Consider the following 21,692-nt stretch of genomic DNA (forward strand, 5'->3'; position numbering starts at 1 on the left):
GGAATTTCAAAGCGCTGCCGCAGCAGCGCTTTGAAGTGTGAGTGTAGTCAGAGCGGCAGCACTGGGAGAGAGCTCTCCCAGCGCTGCATGTAAACCACATCCCTTATGGGTGTAGCGTGCAGCACTGGGAGCCGCACTCCCAGCGCTGCTGCCCTGATTACACTGACGCTTTACAGCGCTGTATCTTGCAGCGCTCAGGGGGGTGTTTTTTCACACCCCAGTTGCAGCGCTGTAAAGTGTGAGTGTAGCCAAGGCCTGAGTCCTCATCCTCAAAGGACACGTGCACAACGCTTTTGAAGGATGAGACTGGGAACTTAAATTCATAACTTTGCTAGACACTAAAAATCATAGACTTCATGCAAACACTGGATTTATGGCTTATTACAACAATCTGTAACTCACTAACCCCCTTTTTTTGTCCTATGACTGCAGAAGTGTTAACAGACCACTTCACCTTAAACGGTCCCTTATAATGTGTGTTAACTACTTAAGCTAAACAATCTGTTCCACTTTGTATTTAGCTGAGACAGTCTGAGTATCTTTCCTAGACCTGAAGAAGAGCTCTTTGTAAGCTCAAAATTGGATCTCTTTCACCAACAGAAGATGGTTCAACAAAAGACCCACCATATCTCTTTAATATCCTGGGACCAACTCAGCTACAACGACATGCCATACATACCATGCAAACAACATGCCAGGTAGCAAGGACATTTTGGCAGAACACAACATTTATCAGGGAGCTGGTCAAAGATACATTACGAATTAATCTAAAATTTGTCTTTTTTGAGGTCTGAGAAAACCCAGGCACCTTTTCACTTCCTCTGTTGTTCATTTTTTAACATCTCTTGGTGCTTCCTGGTGTGGTCAGGGCTCAGAAATGAAATTCCCTGAGCAAAGCCACTCATTATATGCCCAGCAATTTCAGAGATAGGATGGGCCAGAAATCTCATGAGAGAACCTGCTTTCCAGTTTGTTGAACCACTAAGTTCAGAAAGTTCATCTCAAAAGAGTCTGGATACTTCTCTAAATCTTACATGCTCATCTGTCCAGATTGCTTTGCAAGTTCTGTCTTTAGTAGTTACTGGCACATGTTTCACACTGAAATTTGGCTACATGTTCCCTGAGTCAATAAATATTTGTTCCTGGCTGCATGATGTGCTAGGACTTAAACAAACCGCAGGTGGGTGGTTGATTGTGTTCCAGCTCCCAGCCCCTGTTGCTCTGTAACTGTCCTCATTTTATGTATATTTTGATTTTGTAGTGTCTTTCCCACAGTCTTGCTGTATGCACCTCATTACACTGCCAGACACAAACAAGTCCTAACCTACTATATGAGACGTACATCTTGTCTCCCACATGCTTCCCATGTCAAAAAGTAACTGAAATGTTACCAAAAAGACAAAGTCTTGAGAAACAGTTTCTCTTATCAGCACAACAGCTGAGATCCACTATACACTGTTGAAGAAAAAAATTCGAATCTTGTAGGAAAGGCTCCTTCTTCACCTCCTCCATTCAAATTACCTGACCTTGAATCATACTTTGTTTCTGGAGTATCTTTGCTTGACAGATTTGTGCTAGTAATCATCCTTGAAAAATAAATCCCATGTTCTTTCAGTGCCTTTTGTGTCTATGGCATCTTTCAGGTAAGGTCCCAACGTATGGCACTATGCCATACTTTGGCCCTCTGAATACTTCTCCATGGGTTTTGAAATGATTAGCATGCAGTGGACTGTGGAGCACATAATGTGTGCAGGGGCTTAAGACTTTGTATAAGAATTTAAAGTGTTCCGATAGGATGATGACAAAAAATAATCATTCTTGCTTCATACTTTTTTATTCAATTAAAATCTATAAGCCAGATCTCCTGCTGATGTAAATCCATGTAGCTCCAACTCAATGGAGCTCATCAGCTGAGGATTATAAGAACAGATTTAATTTTTTATTAAAAGCTAATGTTAAAAATATATATACACATTTAATTATTCCAAACTGTTAACTCATTTCCCCCACCAAGTATCTTGAACTGAACCTCAGTAAGCGGGGAAGGTAGGGAGAAAAAAGAAAAGCTTGTACTTGCAGGATTTCCACCTCAGCTTTTCAGACCTAGGAGATTTGCCAAGTTTTGGCCAGCTTCAGATAATCATGTGAAACCTTGTGATGTTTATCCAAACCCCAGTCACCGTTTGGTTGAGGTTCACTCATCACTGGATTTCCTCAGCACTCATCAGAATGAAGAGTGTTCTGAAGAATGCCAAAAGGAAAAGAAAACTCAGCACTTGATGAGACAAATTAACCTTACTAAATAGTAGCAGGGTGAGATTTTCAAAGCAATCTAAAGGTCTAAAATACCCTAGATTATTAGTTGATATTTTCTACGCAATAGGCTGGTCAAAATGTTTCCTGAGTAAGAGTGTTTTTCATGACAAATGGGGATTTGATGACACAATTTTCCTGTGGAAAAATAGCTTTTTGTCAAATTTTTGTTTTTCAGTGAGATTCTAAAATGAAAAACGTTGACAAAATTGTTTGAAATTTAAGTAAAGAAAAACTCTCTTAAAAACCTTTATTTACTGGAAAAAGATGGATTTTTTTTGAGAAAGTGAAGGGAAACATGCATAAGATGCAATCCCGCTAAGACGTCTACATGTGCTTAGCTTTACTACAGTGAGTAGTAGTTCTACTGATTTCACTAAGTGGGATTGCGTAGGATAAAAGCTAAACAAAAACAATTGAAACATATTTTGTTAAACATGGAACATTTTCCTGTGAAATTTTGAACAAAATGAAAATCTTGTTTTAATAAAAAAATAAAGTTTAATACTAGTAATCAATAATAATATATGTATTTGATAATAAATAAGTAATGTCAACCAGCTATTTTAAATAGTGCTGCTCTCCTTCAAAGCCCTTTTCAAATAGTATGGGCTAGATTGTGGCTGGAACCTTCACAGCTGCATATGCAGCAGGAACTGGAACGAAATATCACTCTTTCCCAGTTAACTCAGGGAAGGGCTGAGCACAATCTTCCTTCTGATGTTAATCCCATCAAATGGGGTCCACTTTATGGCCATGTTATTAGCAATCTTGCAGTAGCACAGCTGTACTGATACAACTATGCTGCTACAAGATCACTCTTGTCCTTGCTCTATGCCAACAGGAGAGAGCTCTCCTGTCGACATGAAACCACCTAAATGAGTGGTGATACCTGTGTTGCTGGGAGAGTGTCTCCTGCTGCCATAATGCTGTGCACATGAGCGCTTATGTCGGCAAAACTTATGTCACTTAGGGTGTGTGTTTTTTTCAACCCCGAAGCAACATGACTTTTGCTCACATAAAGGGTAGTGTAGACATGGCCTATGAGTCCTCTTCCTGGAGATGCTCTGTTCAATGCCATATCCTCTATCATACCAAATGCTAACAAGTCTTTCTTTAGGACATCCCACTTCTTCTTAGGTCAGCTTCTCTGTCTTTTTTCCTTCAGTTTTCATCTGTTGGATTCTCTTACACACAAAGTTGTCAGGATTGTCCTTTAAAAGATCAACACATCTGAGTCTGCATTCCCTCATTTTTTCATTTATATTACACTGAGCATGTCTCTACTATATACATTCCTTATGTGGTCTTGCTTAGGCCACTCATCGATCTCAACATTTACATGTCTGTGGAAAAAGATAATTTGCTCATGTTTCCTCTTTCTTGCCCAATACTCAGAGCCATACATTAAAACCGGATGGACCACTGTTTTACAGGCTTTTCCTTTTAATCTTATTGGTATGTTCCTGTCACATACTACACCACTTATCTCTGTGCATTTCTGCCAGACACTTACGATCCTAGCTCTAATTTCATCCTCCATTTCCACAGATTCCGGAACCCAGATACTTTGAATTTTCAGTATTGTCTGCCAATCAGATTTCAAGGATAATTCTTTAGTATTCACATTATTGAAGCCACATACCTTATATCCTGTTTTTCCTCTGCTTATGTTGAGACCATCTCTCTCCAACACATTTCTCTGTTTATCAGCTCCTCTATCTATCTGCTCACTGCATAGAATGATGAGCACAATCTGCTCTTCACTATTTCTCACAACATCCCCATGTAATTGTAAAATAAATATTATACCTATTTCACAAATGGGGAAACAGATGCAAGAAAGTAAAGAGGACTTGTTTTAGGGGAGTCAATGTGAGAATGGGATTAGACCTCAGGAATTCTTGGACCCTCAACGTATACTTAGACCACTGGATTATACCACAACGTAGCTCAGTGGCTCTCCACTGTATTTCACAATAGTCTAGCACAGGGGTTCTCAAACGGGGGGGTTGGGACCCCTCAGGGGGTCGCAAGATTATTAAATGGGGGGTCACAAGCTATCAGCCTCCACCCCAAACCTTGCTTTGCCTCCAGCATTCATAATGGGGTTAAATATATAAAAACATGTTTTTAATTTATAAGGGGGGGTCGCACTCAGAGGCTTGGTATGTGAAAGGGGTCACCAGTGCAAAAGTTTGAGAATGGCTCTAGAAAAAGAACTGGCAAGTGGTTAATGCACAAAACTGACACGCAGATGAGGGTTCTATTGTTGGCAAAGAAATCTTGAAAACAAGAGAATATTTAAGTGACTTGTCTGTTACCCCATCTCTCAATTATGGGCACTGATCAGACATGCTAAATCCATGAAAAAAATGTAGAAATTTGGCTTGTTTTTGGCTTAACTGGCTTGTGAGTTGCTTGTTGGCTAGTTTTTGGCTGCTAAACAAAGTTTGCAGATGATACTAAACTGCTCAAGATAGTTAAGACCAAAGCAGACTGTGAAGAACTTCAAAAAGATCTCACAAAACTAAGTGATTGGGCAACAAAATGGCAAATGAAATTGAATGTGGATAAATGTAAAGTAATGCACATTGGAAGAAATAACCCCAACTATTCATTCAATATGATGGGGGCTAATTTAGCTACAACAAATTGGGAAAGAGATCTTGGAGTCATCATGGATAGTTCTCTGAAGATGTCCTAGCAGAGTACAGCGGCAGTCAAAAAAGCAAACAGGGTGTTAGGAATCATTAAAAAGGGGATATAAAATAAGACGGAGAGTATCTTATTGCCCTTATATAAATCCATGGTACGCCCACATCTTGAATACTGCGTACAGATGTGGTCTCCTCATCTCAAAAAATATATACTGGCAGTAGAAAAGGTTCAGAGAAAGGCAACTAAAATGATTAGCAGTTTGGAATGGGTCCCATACGAGGAGAGACTAGAGAGGCTAGGACTTTTCAGCTTGAGACTATGGGGGGAATATGATAGAGGTATATAAAATCATGAGTGATGTAGAGAAGGTAAATAAGGAAAAGTTATTTACTTGTTCCCATAATACAAGAACTAGGGGCCACAAAATGAAATTAATGGGCAGCAGGTTTAAAACAAATAAAAGGAATCTCTTCTTCACACAGCACACGGTCAACTTGTGGAACTCCTTGCCTGAGGAGGTTGTGAAGGCTAGGACTATAAAAGCGTTTAAAAGAGAACTGGATAAATTCATGGAGGTTAAGAACATTAATAGATATTAGCCAGGATGGGTAAGGGAGGATGTCCTTAGCCTCTGTTTGTCAGAGGATGGATTACAGGAGAGAGATCACTTGATCATTACCTGTTAGGTTCACTCCCTCTGGGGCACCTGGTATTGGCCACTGTTGGAAGACAGGATACTGGGATAGATGGACCTTTGGTCTGACTTAGTATGGCCATTCTTATGTTGTGTTTTTTTGGATTGGCAAGGGAGGACAAGCGGGGGGAAGTGGGGTACACAGCAGGCTCTCTACAGTCCCAGACTGCACACCACAGGGATCTAGTCACACAGAGTGTTGGGGTTCTTAGGGATTGGCTTGTTTTGGCCTTGTTCTTAGAGATTAGCTTTATTTTTGACTTATTGTGAAAGTCAGGGTGCTTATTTACTGTGTGAAAGTTGTCAGCTGTGGCACTGATACCTTGGATTGGTGTAAAAAGCTTTAAGATCTTTGTATGAATTTTGTTTCAGAACTGGGAAGTATTATGTATTATAGGTGATTCCACTGTCTCTTCTTTACAGTGGGGGCTCCTCCAGGAACTGGTATATTGCATTGCATAACAGAAAGAGAAGATAATAGTGATCACAATGACAAAAACATTTGCATTTGGGCTATTCTTACAGGACTAAGAAAAGAAGACAAGCAGAAAGCAACATGTACAGTATGGGCCCAACATGGCCTCTTAAAATTGTAACAGACCCAGATAGCAGCTTTACAGTTTAGAAGGCTGTGTGACTGAAAATCCTCTCTCTCTCTCTCTCTCTCTCTCTCTCTCTCTCTCACACACACACACAATATGTATCTAGGTTATAAAAGCTGCATTGCAGATCATTGTTATAAAAGACAAAAAAAAGACCCAAAAGAAAAACAAAACCAAAAATCACACCTTTGCCTGGAACATGATGTTCTTGAATGTGTCACTGCTAATGTGACATCTTTAAAACATCTCATTTGTTATGTACAAAAGATGAGATGTAATCACTGTTGCACAGCTATACAGTAGGTCCAACATCCTCCCTCCTTTGTGTGAAACTCTTACATGGGCTGTGGTGAACACTTCATAAATGTTCTCCATTAGTAATAATTTACATGACATTACAGCTGTCACTGAATGTCAGGATAATTTCCCTAGCCCTCCCCCCTTTTTCTTTTAATATTTTGAACAGTTCCAGTTTAAAGCAGCATCTACTGTAAGGATGTTCTTGCTAGAGAGATTGCTTAGGAGAGAAAAATACAAAGGACAGGAGTCAGTAATTTGAAAGCATCTCATCACTACAGAATTGATATTAATCAGACCTAGCTTTGAAAACCTTGGCGTTTGAGTTTTGTCTTTGTGCTAAGAAAAAAAGATTGTGAAGCGCAAAGAAGTCCATTATTTGTTTTGATAATGGCGGAGGACAGGATGGGGCACTCCATGTAGAGAATTAGTAATGCAGTGCTTTATTCATGCAGTTTCTGTGCCTCTTTTTAAAGCATTCACCTTTATTTTCATCCAATGCTCCTCTCTAGATCATCAGTGCCTTAAAGTTTGCAGGGCCTCAAGCTGCCAAAAGTGGAAAGGGCCATAAGCTGACTCCAACTTCCAGGCCCAAGCCCAGAGGAGGAAATAGGCTGGAATTGCAAACTGCCTCCCTTACCAGGCCTTCTGTCAGAGGAGTGAATTAATCTACCCCCTGAAACAGTGAGTTGGCATAGCAGCATGGGACTAGTTTTGTGTATGTGATTGTCATAAACAGATAGCTAAGGGTTAATGTCTCTTTCACCTGTAAAGGGTTAACAAACAACACCTGACCAGAGGACTAATCAGGAGACAAGATACTTTCAACTCTGGGTGGAGGGAAGCTTGTGTTTGTGTTCTTTGTCTGTGTTCTCTCTGGGATCTGAGAGTGACCGGACATACTACAGGCTCTAATTTTCTATTCAAGCAGTAAGTGCAAGTAGAAAGGCAATTTAGTCTTTTTAATAGGTTTTCTTTATTTGCAAATGTGTATCTGGCTGGTAGAGTTCTAATGTGCATTTGGCTGGAAGTATGTTAAATTGTATTTTTGCTGGAGGAGGTTTTTCTTTCTAGTGTCTATAAGCTGAAAGACCCTGTAACTTTTACCATCTAAATTACAGAGACAACTTTTACTTTTTTTCCTTTCTTTTTATTAAAAGTTTTGCTTTTAAGACCTGTCTGATTTTTTCCCCTTGTTGAGGCTCAAAGAAACTGAGTCTGTACTCACCAGGGAATTGGTGGGGAGAAGGGAGAAGGAGGAGTGGGGAAGGAAAAGTGAATTTCCTCTGTGTTTTAGATTCACGGAGCTTGAATCTGTCTCTTTCTCCAGGAGCCAGGGAGGGAACACCTGGAGGGGAAGAAAAAGGGGGGGAGGGAACAAACCTGATTTCTCTGTGTTGTGATTCAAGGAGTTTGAATCATAGTGATCTTCCAGGGTAACCCCAGGAGGGAAAGCCTAGGAGAGGCACTGGTGAGGGAAAGAGTTCACTTTCCTTGTGTTAAGATCCAGGGGGTCTGGGTCTTGGGGGGGTCCCCCGGGCAAGGTTTTGGGGGGACCAGAGTGTATCAGGCACTCCAAGTCCTGATTGGTGGCAGCTATCAGACCTAAGCTGGTAATTAAGCTTAGGGGAATTCATGCTGGTACCCCAACTTTTGGACTCTAAGGTTCAGATTGGGGAAAGATACCATGACAGTGATGCTACCCTTTCATGACTGGCACTAAGAGATGATATTGTACCAAATACACTGCTAGTTAAAGGAACTCTCTTTTAGCTTAAGGAGCAGAGGGTTACATTTTGGAAACTGCAGTACTCAGGAGTCTAGTCCCAGCTTCTCAGAGGTATGTGCGATTTATGCAATAATGGTGTTGGCTGCTTATAGCACATACATTTGTTACAACCCTTATGACAAGACGTGAATGCAAGGAATGCCCACTTACTTAACTGTCAGGACAAATTAGGCAATGCATCTCTGGGTGAACAGTGTACAGTCAGAGGTGGATTAGGGGTTTGTGCAGCCCTAGGCCAGAGCAAGTGAGGGCCCCTCATCACCCCTTCCACATGTAGTTCCTGTCGGCACTCCTGCCAGGGAGCGGGGTCGGGGCACGGGGACTTCCCCTGCCCACCCAGTGCTCCAGCCGGGCAGAGCAGGTCGGGAAACGGGGGCGTCCATTTTTCCAGGGGCCACTGGGCATGGGCCCCATTGGCCAGTGGCTAATCCTCCACTGTGTACAGTAATGAAAGAGGCCTAAGTGATTTCAGTCACTTCTAACGTTCACTGATTTCCTAGAAATGCACTTCCTGGAATGTTCATATCCCACCATGAAACAGAATCTATAAAAGGTAAAAAACAGAGCTGTGCATTTATTGAATAGTATTAATAAGTACAGGAGAGATCATCATCGACTTCCAATCAGAAAGTTTCACTACTGTCCAAAATTCTAAAACCATCACAGAATAAGAGCACTTTTTGGCCCTGCTTCCACTGGGAAATTGGCTAATCTTGAAAACAGTTTCAGGTAAAGAGATCATACTAGCCCCCACTGCGCAATCAGGCCATTGTTTTTAAGGCTGCTTCATATAAACAGTTTTAGATTATGGTCAGGTTTTTAGTATAGATGGGTTCTTAATTTACACTTGCTCAGGACTGGTGCTAGGGGTTTGAGCGCCCTAGGCGGACGGGAATTTCGCCGCCCCGTGCGCTGGTCCCGCAGCTCCGGTGGAGCTGCCGCAGTGGTTCCTGCGGAGGGTCCGGTGCTCCGCGGCTACGGTGGAGCTGCCGACCGTCCGCAGGCACGATTGCGGTTGGAGCTGCGGACCAGCGGACCCTCCACAGGCACCACTGCGGCAGCTCCACCGGAGCCGCCTGCCGCCCCCTCCGGCAAAACGGCGCCCACCATTTATTCTGGCGCCCTAGGCGATTGCCTAGGCTGCCTAAATGGTAGCGCCGGCCCTGCACTTGCTAAAGGTTATTCAGGGACTCATTATTGAAAGGACAAAAGAATCAACAAAGCACTGAGATCTCTAGCCTTTGCTCAAGCCAATTATATTTGCAAGCAAGATGGATTATTCAAAGTCAAACTACAAGTCCCAGCAATTATCACTCTAGTGCTAATCTGTTTTGCCTAAAAAAGTAGTTAAGAATAAATTTGTTGGTTTCAGTCTAATTCCCAGTGGCTAACTGGTCACAACACAACAAATAAAAACCAAAAACGAACTCCACTACCATTGACATTTCTTGGCAACCTCGTTGGCAGGTTTAGCAGAGAGTTCGAGGTCTGAATGAGCCTGGAGAATGAACAACTCTTTCTTTTCTAGGGACTGCACCTTTAGATCAGGTGGAGGTGCATTGATGGACAGTATGAGGATAACTGCGATGCCACTGGCCCCGCTGTACCTATTCTGTGGCTAAAAGTGGACTTCACTCTCAAGGCTGTGACTCTCCAGTACCTTCTGCAACCACTAAATCACTCAGCTTTTAATTTTTTTTTTTTTAAGTAGTAAGGATAGCACAAGTGAAATTAAAGTGACAGTTGGTATGGAGGCTTCAAACTGTGTCAAACACACTGCATTCACTGTGTCTCCTAACAACCAATGTGCATGATAAAGTGTTCTAATACTGATCTGTGCAAGGGAGGCAGTCAGAGAGAGAAGTGGAGGTATGGAACTCTTTTATGTTGTAGTTCTTTTCAAACTGTCTTTATAAAATCTGTAGCTGATGTAATGTTTGGCAGTGCTTTAGCATGGAAGGAGGACACACTTTATCTAGACTCCGGGAGAAGTCCAAAATCATGGTGTGACATTTACCAAGGGATGACATCAAAATCATGTTTTGACTGTCAATAGCTGTTGCATACGGGATTAAAAAATAGACAGGGATAACAGAAATCAGTGAGACGTCTCCTCTGATGTTTTCTAGTCTATTTTCCCTATTCTTGTATTTCAAAATCAAAGGGAAGGGCATTTGAATATATTTCATATTTTATTCAAGTAATATGTCCCTCAACCAAGTTACATAACAAATTTACAAACTGCAAAACATCCCATAAAAGAGTCCAATGGTATGACATCCCTTTAAATATCACCATTACCGTAATCTTTAAGGGCCAAATCCTGAAGTCCTTGCTCAGTCTTTCCCATTGAGGTCAATGGAATTTTTGACCAATTAGGATTTGGCCCTAAAACTGATGATAAATGTTTGGAGTAGCTAAACTATTTAAATTTTAACAGAAATTTATTTTTTTACATGGTACCCAAGAGCCAGGGCTCTCTGACTGCTTGTTCCGTGCCATCACACTGCATATATCCAGACTCTTCCATTCTTAACTCAGGAAAACCATAATATAATAAAAGTGTTTTTTCATTGCAAAAACTATGTATAAACTTCAGTAATTAAACTAAAATCATAGCAACCAAACAAATACTAACACCACATAACTACACTTTGTGAAGTAAAAACTAGGAAATTGGTTGTAACCACAGGAACCATATGATACTGTGGTCTAATTCATTGAGTTACATTGTCTGATGCCAGTATCTGCATATTTACTAACCTGTAGTTTTACTGTAAATCAGTAGCTATATTTAGCCCAAATTATGAAACTACGGAATGCCAGACTATCACACATATGTGCAACCAAAAAGTGAAGAGGAATTTCACTTTGTGAAATTTTATGGCCTATGTTATATAGGAGGTCAGCCTAGATGATCATTATGATCCCTTGTATCCTTAAAATATATGAATGAGTGAATTTCAGAAAGTTTGCATGCTCCTCCAAACTCAGCCAGATCACAGTGGTGTGAAATCAGTCTCAAGCAGAGGAAGTGGTGGTGATGGGGGACTTAAAAAATCCAGACTTCTGTTGGGAAAATAATACAGCAGGGCACAGATTATCCAACAAGTTCTTCAAATTTTTTTGGAGACAATTTTTTATTTCAGAAGGTGGAGAAAGCTACCAGGGGAGAGGCTGTTCTAGATTTGATTTTGAGAAATAGGGAGGAGCTGGTTGAGAATTCGGAAGTGGAAGACAGCTTGGGTGAAAGTGATCATGAAACGATTGAGTTCATAATTCTAAGGAACGGTAGGAGAGAGAAGAGCACAGTAAAGATAATGGATTTCAAGAAGGCAGACTTAGCAAACTCAGGGAGATAAACTTACTTCTCGTGGGATCTTAAGGGGAAAAACAGTTCAATAGAGTTGGTAGTTTTTCAAGGAGACATTATTAAGGGCACAAGATCAAACTATCCCACGGTATAGGAAAGATAGGAAGTACAGCAAGAGACTATGCTGGCTTAACCAGGAGATCCTCAATGATCTGAAACTCAAAAAAAAAAAAAAAAGAGCCCAGCGAAAACTGGAAACTAAGTCAAATTATGAAGGATAAATATAAACAAACAACACAAGCATGTGTGGATAAAATTAGAAAGGCCAAGGCACAAAACAAGATTAAATTAGCTAGAGAGATAAAAGGTAACAAGAAAACATTCTACAAATACATTAGAAGCAAGAGGAAGACCAAGGACAGGGTAAGCCCATTACTCATTGAGGGAGGAAAAAACAATAATAGAAAATGTGGAAATGGCAGAAATGCTAAATGACTTTTTTGTTTCAATTTTCACCAAAAAGTTTTGTAGCGATAGGATGTCCAACATAGTGAATGCCAGTGAAAATGAGGTTGATGTTTTCAAGTTGCCAAGGCCTGATGAAATACATCCTAGAATACTCAAGTTGCTGAATGAGAACATATCTGAGCTACTAGCGATTATCTTCGAAAAATCATGGACAACAAGATTGCAGAGGACTGGAAAAGGGAAAGTATAGGGCCAATCTATAAAAAGGGGAATAAGGACAACATGGGGAATTACAGACCAGCCAACTTAACATCAGTGCCTGGAAAGATAATCAAACAAATAATTAAGCCACCAGTTTGCAAACACCTAGAAGATAATAAGGTGATAAGTAACAGCATGGATTTGTCAAGAACAAATTGTGTCAAACCAACCTTATAGCTTTCTTTCACAGGGTAATAAGCCTTGTGGATGGGGGGGGAAGTTGTAGATGTTGTAGATATCTTGACTTTACTAAAGCTTTTGATACTGTCTCACAGGACTTTCTCATAAACAAACTAGGGAAATACAACCTGGATGGAGCTACTGTAAGGTGAGTGCATAACTGGTTGGAAAACCATTCCTAGAGAGTAGTTATCAGTGGTTCACAGTTAAGCTGGAAGGGCATATCAAGTAGGATCCCATAGAGATCGGTTCTGTGCCTGCTTCTGTTCAATATCTTCATCAATGATTTAGATAATGGTATAGAGAGCACATTCATAAAATTGCAGAGGATACCAGGGTGGGAGGGGTTGCAAGTGCTTTGGCGTATAGGATTAAAATTCAAAATGATCTGGATAAACTGGAGAAATGGTCTGAAATTCAATAAGGACAAATGCAAAGTACTCCATTTAAGAAGGAACAATCAGTTACACGCATACAAAATGGGAAATGACTGCCTAGGAAGGAGTACTACAGAGAGGGATCTGGGGGTCAGAGGGGATCACAAACTAAATATGAGTCAACAGTGTAACACTGTTGCAAAAAAAGCAAACATGATGCTGGGATGTATTATGAGTGTTATAAGCAAGACACAAGAAATAATTCTTCCGCTCTACTCCGTGCTGATAAGACCTCAACTGAAGTATTGTGTCCAGTTCTGGATGCCACATTTCAGGAAAAATTGGAGAAAGCCCAGAGGAGAGCAACAAAAATGATTAAAGGTCTAGAAAATGTGACCTACGAGAGAAGATTGAAAAAATTGGGTTTGTTAGGTCTGGAAAAGAGAAGACTGAGCGGGGACATCACAACAGTTTTCAATTACACAAAAGGTTGTTACAAGGAGGAGGGAGAAAAATTGTTCTTCTTAACTTCTAGGATAGGACAAGAAGCAATGGGCTTAAATTGCAGCAAGGGCGGTTAGGTTGGACATTAGAAAAACTTCCTGTCAGGGTAGTTTAGCACTGGAATAAATTGCCTAGGGAGGTTATGCAATCTCCGCCATGGGAGATTTTTAAGAGCAGATTAGACAAACACCTGTCAGGGATGGTCTAGATAATACTCAGTCCTGCCATGAGTGCAGGGGACTGGATTAGATGACCTCTCAAGGTCCCTTCCATTCCTACAATTCTATGTGAGATTTCTAGTACTTCTAGTTTCTGGGTCAGTCCAGTGACAGCCAAGGCTCATTTCAACGATAAACAAGCAGCAATCAGCAGCAGCAAGAGCGAGAAAAAGACTATGACTGATGTTTTAGATGTTTTTCCATTTTGGTTTGAGTTGATGTGTTTTGCAGTAGCTAACTAGAGAGATCTGTGATCAGTTACCCTTCAATTAATTTTCATATATGCTTGAAGTTCTGCTTGTATGGTTCATGTAGTGCCAGAACCTTGCTTTCATAGAATATCAGTGTTGGAAGGCACCTCAGGAGGTGATCTAGTCCAACCCCCTGCTCAAAGCAGGACCAACCCCCAACTAAATCATCCCATCCAGGACTTTGTCATGCCTGACCTTAAAAACGTCTCAGGAAGGAGATTCCACCACCTTCCTAGGTAACCCATCCAGTGCTTCACCACCTTCCTAGTGAAAAAGTTTTTCCTAAGATCCAGCCTAAACCTCCCCCACTGCAACTTGAGACCATTACTCCTTGTTCTGTCATCTGGTACCACTGAGAACAGTCTAGATCCATCCTCTTTGGAACCCACTTTCAGGTAGTTGAAAGCAGCTATCAAATCCCCCCTCATTCTTCTCTTTTGCAGACTAAACAATCCCAGTTCCCTCAGCCTCTCCTCATAAGTCATGTGCTCCAGCCCCCTAATCATTTTTGTTGCCCTCTACTGGACTCTTTCCAATTTTACCACATCCTTGTAGTGTGGGACCCAAAACTGGACACAGTACTCCAGACGAGGCCTCACCAATGTCAAATAGAGGGGAATGCTCACATCCCTCGATCTGCTGGCAATGCCCCTACTTATACAGCCCAAATAGGTGGAAGTATGGTTTTGCCTTTGTTTTTAATTTCCTGCCCTGGAGTAGGCTAAAGGGAAGGCAAAATCTGAGTCTCCGTGAAGGGAAAGAGGAAGAATTAATCTACTACTGGCTGGATCAGGAATCCTGTGAGACTGGGCCGTCTTGTGACATTTCAGTTATTTTGCTCCTGGCTCTTAAGTCTGGAACTTAAATAGATTCTCACATAATTAAACAAACTCACTATCTTTAGGTCAGAAAGAAAACTACTTTTTTATTAAGACACTTTTCTACAGTCCACAGGCTTAAATTCACTGCTGTCATTCCATAATATTTAAGGCAGACTTAAGGAGACCATTCATTTTGATTGACATTCACTCTCATAGAGAGGGACCACACAAAGGATAGGCTATGTACCACTTCAGACCTACTTAAGAACTCAAGATAGTGTTGAATTAGTTCTTGTGCATGGGACTTTGTGCAGGCATTCTGCGCAGGGGTTAAATTTCAACCCAACAAATGCACAGGAGACTTGATCAAAACCAGGAGTCGCAAGGAAATGAAAAACAGTTAACTTTTTTTCAAACCTCAAAAACAAAACAAAAAAAATAACCTCAAGTTCAGTTTGGTATATTGTATATTGGTCTAAGGCTTGGGCTTGTTCTTAATTTTATTTAAACCAGTTCACCTATTTGTAATTTTAATTCTTTATCTCTAAAATTCAGATTTTCCTTTCTGAAGTCCAGTCCCAGCAAGCAGCAGATTTCTCTGGAATCCCCAACCACCCCTCACTTAAAAGTATACTGTTCATATATGTGATTTAAAAAAAATGAATACATGATTTTTCTAGAGATGGGTTGGAACTGTCTCTGAAAACTTCTAGACTGTGGGAGTGCTTGAAATGCAAACATGCATTTGGATCTGAATTTTGCAACGACCCCCTATCATTAAAATGGGCTACATCAAATTTCTGGATCTGAACTAACCCAGATTTTTTTTAATCCCTGAACAAGGCTAGTTGCCAAAACAGTATAGTTCTAAAATATCATTACTGTACTACTCTTATCACCTGTTATCGCTAGCATCTTTATTTTACATTAGATTGTGCCTTCAATTATATTGATAGTTTCTGCAAAAAATATTCCTTGAAATATACCTAAGTGAATTCATGACATTATTTCAACTCATGGATAACTGTATACTGTGATTCCTCCCTTCTCCCCTGGAATCAAAGATTAGTACAATTGATTAAAGAAAGAGGCAAGATTTATTTCAAAGGCTGATCAGTAGGAGTTGTGATGAAGATAGCTTGAAATTGTTATGCTTTTGCTTTTTGTGAATTGCATCTTTATGTTTCTAAGACTTCCGCCTCTCTGTGCAAACAGCAGCCATTTTATTCTCAGCATTGCTGCTGCCTGTAGAGATGAATATGCTGTGTTATCCCCCTCCCAGAAACTTTATTTTTGTTCTTTCTTGCTATTTACCTTCATCTAAAATACATCATTTGCTTTTTGTGAGTGGAAACATAACAGTGCTAGAAATCAAAATGTAGCCACAAGCTCCTATGACATTCTTCTAAATCTTTCAGACTAAATGTCAAGAAGTCTAGTTACAGTTGAAAGGAAAGTGCTCTAGCTGTGGATATGCCCTAATGTGTGATTGAAAGGAAAGCTCTTTTATCTCTTGCCAATTGAAAGTTTTTTAAGTAGTTGACTTTGTGACCCAAGAACCTCCCAATGCCAACTGACAAGGGGTAACAGAAGGGTACAGGAAGAGTCGGATTCCCCTATGTACATTCTGGTTCACCAAAGAATGTCATGTGAGGTCTCAAATGAAAGCTGGTGTCATACTGGTTATTGACAGGGCTGGCTCCAGCTTTTTTGCCACCCCAAGTGGCGAAGAAAAAAAATAAGATAAAAAGAGAAACCCGATTGAGCTGTCACCGAAGAGAAGGGAAGGAGTGAAGGACCCACTGCCGAATTGCTACCACAGACCCGGACAAGCCGCCCCAACAACGAACGAAGTGCTGGCCCTTTCCATTGGCTGCCCCAGGCACCTACTTCCTTCACACATATTGTAAACCTTCCTTTTCTGGTGCCTGGAGCTGGCCCTGGTTATTGATATCATTATCAGATATGTCCAGATACTATGGTAGGAGTTATGTGTATACACTGAAGGTGTGTTCTTAGAGTTTATATCAAAATATAAGTCAACAGCAGAGGTAAAAAAATAAACAAGTTTTCTGTCAGATAGATGCTTATTCAACCCTCTCTCTCTGGCGGGACATAAATTAAGGGCTCTAAACTAATGCAATGGATGCCTATTTCCATACAAAGTCAAAGTTTAACAAAGAGATCTGAAGTCAACAGGGGAGCAGCACCCAGGAAAAACAAGCTACGGGTGGGTGTCCTGACTGAACTTTTGGGGGTATATCTAGAAGGCAAAGAAGACACCCCTTATCCTGCACATAACAAGTAAATGGATAGCACATTGGCATTCATGGAAACAGGATCACAAGCAGCATTGGTTGAAAATGTTGACTTTGGGTGACATAAAACATCTTTAGACAGATTAGCCTGTTAGTTTAGTCTCTAGAAAAGCTTGTTATGATTTAGTTTTATATGTAACTATTTGTTTCAAACATCCTTCCTCACTATCACTTGAACCTTGAATCTTTAACAATAAACTTGTTCTTGTTTTCATTATATAAATCTAGTGAAAGACTGCGATATTAAGCAAAGTGCTGGTCCTGAGCTGAATCTTGCAAGCTGATGTGTACTCTGTTCCTTTGGGACAGCAGACTTCTGTGAGTAGCCAGTGACAGGGGCTGGGAATCACAGGGGACTTCTTCAAAGAGACTCGGGGACTGGGGCACACGTATTGTAAACCTGCAAGGCAAAGTAAGGGCAGGTATACCCTAGAGGAGTGTGCTTGAGTGGCTAGAAGGCTGGTGGTGTTAGGGAACTGACACCCAGCTAGGCACAAGCAAGACTTCCTCGTGCTGGAAGGAGGAGGTAACAAGGTTACTCAAGGTTCTCAGTAACCCCAGAACCATCACAGCCTCCAGTCTCGCTTCTGTTGATCATCTGCCCTTGGTGTGCGCGTGCACGCGCACACACACACACACACACACACACAGTGTGCTGGACACCTTGCTGTTATTTTGTGCTGTTTATTTAGTAACGCCTTCCTATCCTGGCATACAAATGGTAAGTCCAGTGGAAGGACTGCAATAGAAATGGTGGTATGCGGTGAGAAGGACGATAATCAGAAGGACTGTTCCCAGCTAATAACTCAGGATCTTAATCAGATTAATCGCCACTGCTCTCCTCCCTCTGCCTTTCAGGCCAGATCGAATGCGGGTTTGATGTGTGGATGGCAAAGTTCTTCAAAAGAACAATTCATGGATGATTAAAAGCTCTCAGAGCCTACATTCTGCCTCTACTGAAGCAGAAGGGAGATGCTGGATAAGTATACCAGATTTGTGATTACAAATAGCATCATATTTTCTCATTGTCTTGAAGCTTTCAGTTTTTGTAATCTTCTTGTCAAAAGTTGTTTATTTCAGATACATGCATTGCTGAACATAACCTTGCTAATCTGCCCTTACCACCTTCGTCTTTGTGTCAGATAAGAAGCACAAGGCAATTTTCTTTCCCCATTTCTGTACAAATGGTTCGTGTGACTGATGTGAACTTTTCACTTATGGGATTCCTTATTTGTGTCCAGAATAGCCTGTTATTAGATATAACAAAAACACTGGAAACCATAGCACACACTTATAAAAAGCGACTGATTCTCCCAGCCAAAAGCAGCATTCACTGCACCGAGCTTCTGCTTGTGTGAAAGGCCACTTTTGATAATGAATGAATTTCAGACTTCTAAACAAATAGGTTGGTACCCAGCATATCTGTTCTCCAGAGAGCTTTTTGTTTGAAGCGTTTCACTGTACAGAGAATCATATAATGAGGTCAAACAGATTGTGTCTCCCAAATCTGTCTACTTCCAGGCTTTATACATTACGTAGGGTCTGATGAGACTTCACAATTTGCACGCTTTACTTCCTTTCTGAAATTTAACGTTAATTGAATCTCATGCAATCAACAAAAGACATTATTGATCTGAGCTATGAATAACCATCTTGCTCAGGAACGAAATAGATTAGAGATGCCGGGGACTGCGGGTCCTACCAGGCTGAAGAGAGGCAGGTGAAGAATAGTCCTGAAGAAATGGTTGAAAATGTTGTTTTTAACATTTTAGGCATCTGGCTTGTTCAGCAATGCCCTGAATCAGAGCTCCAACAGAGAGAGGAGGTGGCCTTTTTTTGGGCAATGCAATGGCAGGGATGTTTCAAGTTTAGCTCTATCCTGTTTTGCAGCTCCACTGCTCTTTTAGGGTTGGGGCTTTAGACTCATCCTCAGCAGGAACCATCGTCATCTGTGCCAAATCATGCTGACTTGTGCTGTTTTTGAGACAACTGACAAATATCCACTGAGGAAGAGACTCAGACCATCAAAACCATTAACAAAAATTCAAGAGCCACAGTGCATGTTTGGGTAGAAGGTGGGGGCGAGGCGGGAGAGAGAGAAACAGCACAAAAAGAGCACAGCAGGAGTCCCTGCAGAGAGAATGCCCTCAGCATTCTGTGGGGGGAATGCACGCTAGGATACAGCATGCACTTCCCCTGCTCCCTTCTTTCACACTGTACCAGCTCAGCTCTCTTGCCTGGTGTGCAGCATGACAGGTATTAGCAGTAATCCTAGATGTGAGGCTGGGGTTGTGGCTGCCTGTGCAGAAGGATTCAGGGTAGGGGAGGCGTCTTTCAACTTCTCCTCCTTGCAAATTCATGCAGGCCCAGACACAGTCTGTTGCCAGGTCAACAGAAGTGACAGACTTGAGACATAAATTAACTTATTGTGGTATCTTGCTGCTGAAGTTGGATTTTCACCAAGCACGTTCTTCGCCCTCTTGCCAGTCATTCAGGCCAATTTCTGTTCTCCGTTACACTGGTGTAAAATTTGATCTAATTCCATTGAGTATAGGATAGTTCAAATTCACACCAGGGCAGAAGAATTTAGTCCTCAGACTTTCCATTTCATAACTTTTCCAGCCAGCGCTAATTCTCTGACTGCACACTTGCATTGGAATAGATATCTCTCGGCTCCCACACACAATTTATTTTTGTGCACTGTGACAAAATATATAACCTTGAGAGCCTCACAAGTCTGCATTTCAAAGGCATTTCGTAACTGTTTACCTCGTGGAGTGAACAGTTAGTACTGTATATACAAGATCCACTAGAACTTTTGTTCTTCTCAAAGTTCTTAGGAGGTGTCCCCAACAGATTCCCATTTCTTCAGGAAAAAAAAAAGTAACATTTTTTACTCATCTAATTAAAAGATGATTGTTACCAGATTTTTTTTAAAAAAAGATCTTTCCTTTTCTTTTACTCCTGAAGGGCAGTTTACATTCCTGCTTATTTCAAAGGAATGTTTGCAATTTTGTGGTATTATGCAAACTCTAATTAGCAATCCACAAGGTGTTTGGAAAACAGTGCCTAATGTGTTACAGACGGTTGGTGGCTAACTTCCAGCAGCCTGAAGAAATGCCTGTCTTGAAAGAAAGTTTGGGAATTAAGTCACTTCAATTTTACTGGGAAATGCTGATAGAAATAATTCCTCCAACAGTTAAAAAAATCTTTTTACTTCTATTAGAGAACGTAACCCAACATCTTACACATACATATGGCAGCTGAGTAACTCTTGTTTCCTTTAGTCTTTTCTTAAGACTTAAATCTTATAGATACTTAATGGTGAGTGAAGTGCTTACTACCAGAAATAGTCTCACTGACTAGAAAACCATTCCAAAATATGTCACTGACTACATTTATTTATTTATTTGGATTTATACAGAAAACTCATTGGGACAAGGACAATTTTTGTTCTGTTTGTACAGCACCTAGCATAGTCATGATCTTAGTCCATGACTGGGGTTTCCTAGGTGCTACTAAAATACAAATAAGTCATAAATAATATTTTTAAAATGACACTCCTAAAATTCAGCCATACTATTTAGTTTATTCCCTTGCCAACCGTCCCATCTCAAACAACTCATCAAAAGGGCAAAAAATGTTTCTGGAGGTCTAAAAACATTTGAAATCATAGACTATTAGGATTGGAAGGGACCTCCAGAGATCATCTAGTCCAACCCCCTGCTCAAAGCAGGACCAATCCCCAAACAGCCCCCTTAAGCATTGAACTCACAACCCTGGGTTTAGCAAGCCAACGCTCAAACCACTGAGCCATTTCTATATACAGAAACAACAATGGTGAGATTATTGGTAGATAGAAGTAGCTGGAATATTTTTGTCAAAACTTTTCCTTTTTTAACAAAAAATGCTGTTTTGTCTAAATTGAAACCTTCAATAAAACATGTTGATGTTGACACACATTCCTGTGTGTGTGGGGAGAAAATATTTCAAAGTGAAAACATTTTCATTTAGCAAAACCTTAGTTTTGGGAAATTCTGACATTTGTTTTGAACTTTATTTCATTAGGTATTTTGAAAATGGTTATATTTTATTATTTTTACACTCTTTCATAACATATATGGCCTGCTAAACCCAGGGTTGTGAGTTTAATCCTTGAGGGGGCCATTTAGGGAACTGGGTTTAAAAAAAAACAAAACGTCCTGGGAATTTGCCCTGCTTTGAGCAGGGGGTTGGACTAGATGATCTCCTGAGGTCCCTTCCAACCCTGACATACTATGATTCTATATGAGTAGTAGTAGAGACAAACTGTTTCTTTACAATACAAATAGGACGTGCTTTAGCTTAAAAAAGAAGATACTGTATGATGTTTCAGTCAGTACTAAATAGCAGCTGCCCTTATTGATGTTAAAAACAAGGTAAAATGAAATATTTCAACTATTATAAAATGTTGTATTATGACATGGCAGTAGCAGTAGTACATACACACCTCTACCCCAATATAATGCGACCTGATATAACACGAATTCAGATATAATGGGGTAAAGCAGTGCTCAGGGGGGGCAGTGCTGCGCGCTCCAGTGGATCAGCGCATCAGTGTATCTGGCTCTGACACGCTGCTCTGA

General features: G+C 40.7%; 1 protein-coding gene across 4 annotated transcripts in view; it reads right to left on the minus strand.

Moving 5' to 3' along the window:
• The window catches only part of PDE7B (phosphodiesterase 7B), a 708,282-nt gene that overhangs the window by 514,353 nt on the left and 172,237 nt on the right, over positions 1 to 21,692 (minus strand). The window lies entirely within an intron of this gene.

The sequence above is a fragment of the Gopherus flavomarginatus genome, chromosome 4 (assembly GCF_025201925.1).
Source record: "Gopherus flavomarginatus isolate rGopFla2 chromosome 4, rGopFla2.mat.asm, whole genome shotgun sequence".
Classification (NCBI taxonomy): domain Eukaryota; kingdom Metazoa; phylum Chordata; order Testudines; family Testudinidae; genus Gopherus; species Gopherus flavomarginatus.